Here is a 10723-nt window from a genome sequence, read left to right on the forward strand (position 1 = left end):
GTTACTTATTAATAGGCGTTTGCGAGATGAAGGCAACGATCTTGATTCCATGCTCAAGTTCACCAATTCTTCCGACTTCCCTAATTTCACTGATGCAGCAGACTCTTTAAACATAAATCTTTTAGTTCTTGATTGTTGCATTGCAGATTTCCTAACTGAATTTTAATGGAGTCTATTAATTTGTCGGTTGAGTTAAATCCTTCATGCAATCTGATGTTCTCTTCTCGGACTTTATTAACTCGGACGTCCATCAGTTTAGCGAGAGATTTTACGGTTTTCCTCAATCCTAGGTTTTCTTTTTGTAGTCTTTTCATATTGATGTCCATTTTTCCAACTGATTTTTCCATGCTTTCATGGTTATTGAGTTTACTTTTCAGGTCCTCATTTTCGGTCTTTAACTTTTTATTCTCTTCCTCATATTTTTCCATGGATTCCTCAAGGCTCCTGATCCTATTATTTTGAAGAAAATTTTCATGTCTTTCCTCCTCTTGCATCTCTAGCAAAGTCTTTATCACATTTTCCAAATGGGAGATTCGATCGCCGTCAGTGGTAGAAACTTTCTCGGCGGCGATGATCGCTGCCAAAGAAACCAATACCAATAACGGAGAAAGAGGAGCCATTATACCTTCTCTTCCTTGAATTTCCTTATTTTTCCCTCGGTGACCTTTTAGCGTCTTATCTAATATGCGCAAAATAAAGATATGAACTGTAAAAGTTAGGAGTAAAAATCGTGCTTTGTACTTTTGATCTATTTAACAATGCAAAATAGTAGCAGAGCAAATACTGACCTCCAAAACATCAGATGTGGTATTAGGTGCCATAGAGGAGTGAGCATTCCCTGCCGATTGGTCAACAAAGGATACAGTCAGTATTTTGTCTCATGATTAAATATATTTCCCTGATACCCCCAAAACAAATGGGGGTATGATATGAATTATTATCTGATTGATTAATTTCCATCTCTCTGATTGGCTAATATCCAACTATATTAGAAAAATATTACGTTGTATTGAAATGCACGGGACGTTCCAGGTGAATACAAGGATTCATTTCCTCTACGTTGATCTAAAAATAGATCGGGAAATTCCAAATTGATACAAATTGTTTTGGTAAGCTAATTAAATGACCTTGAATTTTTTTTCATGTGAACAAAACATAAGCGAATATATATTTTTGAATGAAATTGGTAAGACGGGATGTAGGGACCCCCCTTCATCACTTTTACTGAACAACAATTCTTACTTTTTGGCAGTCAGTTTTCCCTGATAATACTCCTTCCTTTCAAAATCCATCCTATTAAAAAAGACAGACATTATAAATTTTTTTCATAGCAATTAAAATTGATAAAAAACATTTCAAATTGATATGACTGATAAGGTTTATTTACATCGTAAGTCTTCTTCTCTCTTGTATTTGGCTAGGACTTAATTAAATGCATATGCAAACAAGTAATGAGCTGTATCATTTTATCAGCGAATCATATTATAAAACAATTAAGGAAGATATTGAACATCATCTACTTATTAAATTCAAAACATTAGACGTAAAAATATTTCTGTTGCAAAAAGGCTCTCTCTCCACCTCTTCGCATTTCAAAATTATTTACGACATCCAACTGCATCACAAAAGAGTTACTAATAAGTTGTCATAAATAATCGTTTACTCCAGTACCTCAAACATTTGATATAATGTAATTGTCGATTCTTTAAAAACTTTTGTTTTGTTTCATTTTGATTGTATTAAATATTCCTAAAGTACCGCGCTCTCCATTTGTGTGGTTGATATTTTTATCAGCAAAACAGTATATACAAACGAAATACAAAAGGTATCTCTATCAGGTTGCTTATTAAGTAAACGAAAAATATACCCGGGTATAAAATTGAAAAATTGACTTGTCAAGAGGCGTTTATAAAATAACGCCAATGATACTGATTCCACTTTGGACTTCAGCGATTCTTCTGATTCCTTCTGTTTCTCTGATACAGTCTTTTAAAGCTTTTATTTTCTAATCATTGTTTGTTGCAGTGTAAGGCTCTGATCTGATAAAAATTTATTACTTTAGCGATAAATTTTAGCGTTTTCTTCCGTCTGATGTTTTCTTTCTGCAGTGTTTTTACATGGTCGTCCATCATCCCAATTGATCTTTCATCTTATTAAATTTAATTTTCAATTTATCCATTTCAGTCATTAAAGCAATATGAGCTGCATGTTTGACACCACGAACTTTGTTGCAAATTTGTAATTTACTTTTTTTTTATATAAAAAAAAACAAGTATATACTGACAAAACGTCAGAAATACTCAAGCTTTAGAAAGTCATTCTTATCCTAAAATGGTATAAGATGAGGGCTATGGTTCATCTATCGTTGCAAACTACGGCCAAAATGCACGATCCTCTCCTACTCCGGACCGTGGCTTAAGACGAAAGGGTTCGTCTAGCTGAGCGGCATGTCCAATACATATTCCGTACGAATCCAAAAGAAGTTATTTAATATAGGTTCCGTTACCAAAGCTTAAGATACATGTAATACGAGAATTTGATAATATTGATTTTGTGCTATTATTTTACTATCACTCAAAGTACACATCACTTGCAGGCCCGTGAGAAGCAAATTCAGTTGGGGGGGGGCAGCCATACATTTTCTGGCCATGCATTGTAGAGTTTGTTAACGATTGGGTAACCTGCGTCACCTTTCAGAGTCTGCAGTGGACTCGTCCAAGGATGCTTTGTCGGCGACTGTAAAAAGTTACCTGAGATTCCTACGCAAAGGAAAGCGCGAAATCTCTATGTAGAAACTGTTGCGGCTGCGGAGCTTCACTCATTATTCATTCGCCATAGAATAGAGTCCGATATTTAACATTTAATATCTTTGGATATACATACATTTTCAAGATAACCTTCATTTTTGTTTCTAGAAATATTTTTATTTACAAAAATAATATATTTTGTGTTTTTAAACTGAGTAAATCGATGACCTAGCATCGTTTTAGATAACTCAAGCCCCTCTAGGGCTTGAGTAAAAATGCAACATTTATAAACTTCTGTTGTTTGCGATGGAAGAACATTTTACTGGTTTTCACTGAAGGAAAATTGCATTATTGTCGTCCTGTACAATAATGATTTCTTATATAATACCAAATATTTCATTGTACATAAATATTTCTTCTGAAATATCTTAAGATTTATTTTTTTCTTATTGATCAACAGTATTTAAATTACATAATCATAATGACATATTTAACTGGCAAAATAAAACTCTAAAAAATGCAGCTAACATTGCTGTAAATTTTTGTTCTCTTCCTCATATTGTGCCATTGTTTCGTCTAGTTTCCCGATTGTATCATTTGACGCGCATTACCCTGTCTGTCTTTTGTTATATCTCTAGTAATTTCTGTATTTGATCTTCTAATTGGATGATTCGATCAGCGTCTTTGGAATGGGTTTCCTTTGCTTTGCAGATGCCAAGTGGATCAATGACATTGAGAGTAAAAGCAGATAAAAAGCCGCCATTGCACCTTTATTTCTCTATATGACCTATTAGAAATATTAAATAACTGGAACAACACAGAATGATAATTTTAAGAGATATCATTAAAGTGCTCTTTGCTTTCGTTTGAAATAGAAAACAATGCATTAATTTAACTTAAAATCGTAATGCTGTCAACAAGTCATAAACGTACATCTCTGCCACTGATGTATTGGACAAAATTTCAGAAAAACAAATAATACACAGAGTTGTTCGATTGATTGTATATTGCTTAACATCCCTCTCGAGAAATTTTCACTCATTTGAAGACGCGAGAACTGTTTGGTGGAAAGCTGCAAATTTTGTCTTATACTCGGCACTCAGGGCCGTTGAACAGAGAGGGATCTTTTTCGTGCCAGCATCCCCTGCGACACGGGACCTCGGTTTGTACGGTCTTATCCGAAGGGGTGGTCTCTCTTTTAACGATAAATGTCGACATCACAAAATAAGCTGTAGCAAAAACGTTACCTACAATGCGTTAAAAAAAAACATATCATTTTAATTAAATTGAGAGTTCTTAGAGATTTAAAAACCGGCAGCAGTATGGAGCATTTCGAACCTACACACGTCTCTTTTAAATGATGCATTCCAAATAGCGTATATAATTAAACCATTTTTTTTTAGGTTTTATGCTAATTTGAATTCTTATTAAGATTGATTGACTGCATATTAATTTAAGTCCAATTCAAAAATGTTGAACTGTTATAGACCTGCCATCACTATATGCATGTATCGTTGAAGGGCCTCCAAATATAGACCTTTACTCGGAACTCAGGGTCATTGAGGAGCCAGGGTTCTTTATCGTGTCAACGACTACCATGATACTGGGCCTTGGTTCTTAAGGTATCATCCAAAGGACCCACAACTTTCACTTCAAAGTGCCGAGCGCTTAGAGAAAGAAATATTGTTTTTAAAATAAAGTTTTTTTTAAATAATGGACTTAGATCAGTCGCAGCCTAGGATCGAATTCACGATCTTCTGATCACACTCTGACCTGTTTTTTAATAATAATTTTTTTAAAGATATAAATTATCTTTTATTCTTCCCATGTTTCTCAATCTATTCTTCCTGTGATTTAGTTGCCCGCCCTGTGCAGTGGTACGTGAGAATACGTCCGTTCTAGAGTTGTGAAAGGAAGAGTTTATCCTTCACGTCACGGGTTGGAATCTTACTGCTGGATGTGGAACCGGTGCTTCGAATGAAGCATTAAAAACTCATGACCCTTATTGCAGTAGGTGCAGGCAAGATAAAGATCCCTCATTTTTCAATGATTGCCAAGTAAAGGTCTAAATTTATAGCCTTCCACAAGTAAGTGATAATATCTCTATATGAGTGAAAGTTCCGGACATGGATGTAAAACATTGAACAAATCAAAAAAGATTTGAAAATATAAAACCTTCTAATTTTTAACTTTAAACATTTTTAATGGGCTACTCGAATAGTTTCTTCGGAGGAATATTATAGGCCACGAATTATACTAGTTGAACTTGATATCGAATTTAACAATGAACATTATCAAACCCTGTGATCCAGCTTTTTACCTTTACGATATAACATGAATGGAACTGAAACCTATTTGGTCTCAAAGTCTTATCATTTACATGCACACAATCAGTTGAAATTCGTCTTAATGTAATGCGTTAATTTTATCGGTCGAAAAAGATAAATTACAGTCTAGGCAATTAGGTAAAGAATATACAGTAAATTTTTGATGCTGGTCCCTAACCTCAAAAATTGGAATGATATCAATAAAATTACTAATAAACTACATGATTGTGTTAACTTAACTGCATATAAAATTTGAAGAATCTATAATCATCGTAGAATACTTAAGACCTAACGAGGCCGAGTCTAATTATTTCTGCCCTTCGGATTTTTATTTTATTTTATATATATATATATATATATATATATATATATATATATATATATATATATATATATATATATATATATATATATATATATATATATATATATATATATATATATATATATATATATATATATATATATATATATATATATATATATATATATATATATATATATATATATATAAAATTTTTACTGTGGTATTTATTGTTTTAAGATTTAAAAATCGAATGTCAACCATCCCGATTTTCTAGAAGTAATCTCAAAAGTTGTCAATTTTTACTTTTAAACCCTATTGGAATTGACGAGAAAAGCGCAATTATTACATTTTTTTCCCGATTTTTTTGTATTTCTGCAATATGAAATTTCTTTACACTCAAGTTATTGAAAGTTATTGTAAAAAGTCACCAAATTGTAAAATTTTTAAAAGTTCATCTAAATTGGTCTAGGATTTACTTAATTTATTTTTCAATGCCCAATACCTGTAAAGTTGCCATATTACAGTGTAAATAAATAAAACTCAGTGCATATGAATGATCCGTGCATGTGATTTTTTCGGTAAAAATTACAAAGTTTATATCACTAGTATGTTTCTTTAGATGTTCCGTCTTGAATTACATACAAAATCCGAAAATGGTGACGTTTGTTAGAGCCATCTCAACGTTCTTTTCCTTATTATTGTCGTAAATCACATTTCACTACCAGTAGGAGTTACATTTAATGTTATTTATGTATTAAAATCAAAATACATGTATTTGGCAAAAGTGTACTGTCGCACAAATGACTGCATGGAATTAAAGATCTTCGCAAAATCATGCGCACTCGATTTAGACTCAGCCTCGTTAAGTCACAGAGTATGATTTTATTCAATTTTTTATGTATTTTTTTACGCATGAAAATTAATTATTCCGTATATTCGTTTTTGTTCGCAGTAATCTAATTTTCGCATTTTTGCAACCATTTTTAATTTGCGAAATATAAAACACACAGAAATTATGTCATCTATAATGTGACAAAAACATTACTATCTTAAACATAAAAAAACTTACATCGTAAAAAATAACTTACGCAAAATAAAAAATGTACTAGTCTACCCCTTTTTTGCGCATAATTTCCAACACGCGAAAAAACCCGAACATACGTTATAAAATAGAACTTGGTCTAAAACCTTTTCCAAAACGTAAAAAAATATTATCGAACGTTTATGTATCTTTTATTTAAATAACTTATGAAGACTACATGTAGTTGTGTTGTTTCAAAATAGCAACCATCCATTAAAGGTCGATTTCTAAGCTGGGTGACTATAAAGATGTCCGGAATGACTGCCTTTGGGATGTGTCCGAACCAATACAATATCTCCCTTATTTATCTCAGCCACGACGATTCCCGTGGTGGTTCGTATAGATGTTGCACCTTCACTGGAAGTGAACATGCTGCCTATTGGATTGGAATTTACAACAATTTCTGAGTGAAAGAACCCTCCGCCAAAACTACAGTAGAGATTCCAAGTAAAAACGTAGACTCCGTGCACGGGTGCTGTGAAGACACCACTGTGTGGACTGTAGTGACCTCCAATGTTGGTTAAGATCCCGCCAAACAGGATTGTCTGATGTTCTGTTATATTTGTTTCGAAGGTGTTTAAATAAACAGAAAAGGCAACACCATTAGGTTGAGGATACGGAGTCGTAGGCATACCTTTAAAAATATGTACATTTATTTTATTGGAAACTCATCCAAACTCTTTGATGAAAGAATCAATGATAAATGTTCGTATTCTCCATGTCTGTACCTCAAACATTTCATCAAATGTCCAGTTTCTCAAAACATCATTGTATTTGCATGAGTTTTATAATTCTTTAAATATTTCGTATCTACTCTGGTCTTTATCTAATTTGTGTGGTTAATTATATTTTGAAAAAATTTAAAATGATTATCTAAAAATATATCTAGTTTGTATATAAAAGGATTTCTATTTCTGAACAGATATACATGTATCATGTTTTTACTTGTGTTTTGTTCAACCTCTTTCTCGAGAACTTTCACTCAAATGGAGACAACGCCACTTGCCGGTGTAAAGCTGCAAATTTTGACTTATGCTCAGGGACATTTAGGAATGGTGTATCCTTTTCGTGCTAGCATAAACTGCAACATAGCAACTCAGTTTATACGGTCTCATCCGGAGGACCGGTTTTCACATCCCACACTTGGATTAGAACTCACGACCGAAAGAACAACTACTTTCTCTAGACTTCGAAAACTGTAGAGCAGAATTTTTTACCACTTCGACAACACCTTGATTGTTATGTATTCTAAAAATATATAATTCATTCGAAAATAAAAAAAAAATAACCTGCCAAAAGCCGTTTGCGAGATAAGTCCATTGATGTTGACTTCACTTTAGACTCAGTTGATTTTATCGATTCCTCTGATGCTTCGATCTCCCAAGATTTTTCCGACTTTTCAGGCTGCATAGAATGTTCAATTTTTTGCTTGTTACAATGCATGATTGTTAATTGAATATTGTTCATTAATTTGGCGATAGATTTCACTTTTTTCATCACACTGAGGTTTTCTCCTTGTAATTTCTTCACCTGGGCGTCCATCTTCCCAACTGATATTTCCATCTGATTGAGTTTAATTTTCAGGTTCTCATTTTCGGTCTTTAACTTCTTATTATCTTCGTTGTATTTTGCCATAGATTTCTCAAGGGTCCATATCCTTTCATTTTGAAGAGCATTTTCCCGTCTTTCCTTCTCTTGCATCTCTAGCAATGTCTTAATCACATCCTGCAAGTGGGAGATTCGATCACTGTCTTTGGTAAAAACTTCCTTTGTCGCGACGATCGCTGTCAAAGAAACCAACAGCAATAACGAAGAAAGAGGCGCCATTACACCTTCCCTTTCTTCTCTGAATGACCTCTTAACGTCTTATCTAATAGACTCCAAATAAAGACAACTTGACTTGAATCGTGCAAAGCAATAATAAAAGTACATCTGAGTTTCACTTCAAAAACAGAGGGGCCATATACAACGCATTTTTAGTTTAAATATAAAACTGCGATGTGCCATGAATTTGTCTTTTGAAAATAAACAAGAACAAAATATATGGAAACATCAAACAGTATTCATTCTCAAAAGTCCTTTATATAATCTAAAAAATAGGAGCAGAAAAAACACGGAATTGAATCAGGTGCCACGGAGGAATGAGCATTAGCTGCCGACCGGTTACACTCGTTGTGTGCTTGTTCTAATAAACGGAAAATAACAAAACATCCGCAGTCTATAAAGTGTGTAATATAATGGGCTATCAATTTGTATGAAAAGAAAACGTCGGCCAGCAACTGAATGATAATTATTATTTGGTGACAAGATCATTGTATCGACAATAGAACTTACAAACTGATGACTTTAAACGAGAATGCTGTTATTCTTGTTTCATCTTGTTTGTTTATAGTTTCTTTGACTCATTTTAGAAAATGTACTTCTGTAGAACAATCTCTTCTGTATTAAGTCAACCGTGAGATACATGCAAAAACTCCATATGCAGGTGATGAATATATATTGTGCATAAGTAAGAGAATTAAAATTGACGGTTGTGAAAAGAAACATATGGAGATAACGAACAGTATTCAAGATCCAAAGTTCATAGAACAAGCCAAAATAGAAACAGAGCAACACGGACCTCTTAAAGACACCAGAGGTAGGATCAGGTGTCATGTCGATCAGTCACATCCGCCGTGTGCGACTTGTAATAATCGGGAGATAGCGGGAAAAAAACTGTCGTCAATTCATTGTATAAACAATGCACTGACATTCAGTATGAAGCATCAGGAAAAAACAAAAAAAAAATATGTAATCACCAGTCATTATTCGATTCAACGATAAATTATATTCACTGACAAAGGTCATTGTATCGACTATAGAACAAAAAAAACATGACTTTAAGCGATACTATAAACGAGTCGAGACGACTGCTGACAATTCTCTTTTCTAAAAAAGATAAATTTTTACTAAAGAGATTGCTCTCTTTTTGAGAGATATTATAAACGTTATAGAGTGACATATTATATGAGCCATTCCAAGCAAAACCCCCCTTATGAAATCTGACAGAATTTTACGTCACAATACGAAAAGCGACGTCATTGTTTTTTTGCAACAAAAACTGCGATCAAAATACTAGTATATACCGCGCACTGACTGCGTTCCAACTACATGCTTTGTTTTACGTCACACAATTTTTTTCGTTGTGCTTTCTGTATATTTTCTTTCATAACTATTGTCTATTTTTTAATATATCTGACTCTGATTGTTATTGTGATTGACTTAAAAGTACATAAAATTTGTCAACACCTCGAAATTATTCTGTTCCATTTACAATACCTGTTTAAGTTTTCAGTCATGCAACTGTTGTTTGAAATTCAGATTTACGACTCTCTCTTATTCAACAACGACAAAAAAAATAATTATGTGTACGTTCATCGTGATATTGAGTGTAAAAATATTTTTGAAAGAGAAGGAAGAGTAGTTTGAAATGTTTTTTTTTTTAATCCAAAGTCGAAGCGAAAAGTGTTTGGACTTAATCATATATAAAAAACTGCACAGGAATTAACACCAATCCAAACTGAATGACAGAATTCAATTGCTTAACCACAACAATGCCAGATATAAATCCGGGGTATCTCTTTTATTTATTGCACACCTAGAACTTCTTGGAAGAACAGTGACACTATATGTACATGTACTTCAGCTAACAAAGCTACATCAGTTGTATAGATGTATATCCGACATTCTACTTTCTCCTATGCAATGAAGCATATATTGAAATAAATATATACATGTATATCTTTTTACAAAATTTTTGAAGTTCTGAAAAGTACCGTAATTGACATACACAGGTACATAATAACATAATAATTTATCTAATCAAATTGTAAAGTTATCCCCTTAAGGTGGGGGGGCATCATTGCATGCTAATGTTAACAATGAAAATTTACATTCAGGAAAACAAAGGCGGAGATGCAACCCCCCCCCCATGCACCCCCCCCCCCCCCCGGATTTGGTTTTTTATGTGCATGAATGAAATCAAAATTTATGTTCACCTGATTGAAAATCGAGTGCAAATATAAAAATACATTTCCAACATATTTTAATCAGTTTGGAATTTCACGATCTATTTTTCGTTTAACGTAGAAAGAAGTAAATGTTCGTAATTTTCACCAGGAAGATCACATGCAGGTGAACATAACCTGATTGTTAAATTCCACAATGCTAGATCTTGGAAAATCAGAGAGCTACAAGTATTTATCATATTATTAACACTTTT

The 10723-nt window shown here is 33.2% G+C and overlaps 1 pseudogene; it reads right to left on the bottom strand.

Annotated features, from left to right (window-relative positions):
- LOC134275023 (uncharacterized) overlaps window positions 1-8299 on the bottom strand; it is a 40662-nt pseudogene extending 32363 nt beyond the window's left edge.
- Window positions 8300-10723: the final 2424 nt, after the last annotated feature.

This window comes from Saccostrea cucullata, unplaced genomic scaffold, assembly GCF_032062105.1.
Source record: "Saccostrea cucullata isolate Sc308-1 unplaced genomic scaffold, CSIRO_AGI_Scuc_v1 ctg273, whole genome shotgun sequence".
NCBI lineage: Eukaryota > Metazoa > Mollusca > Bivalvia > Ostreida > Ostreidae > Saccostrea > Saccostrea cuccullata.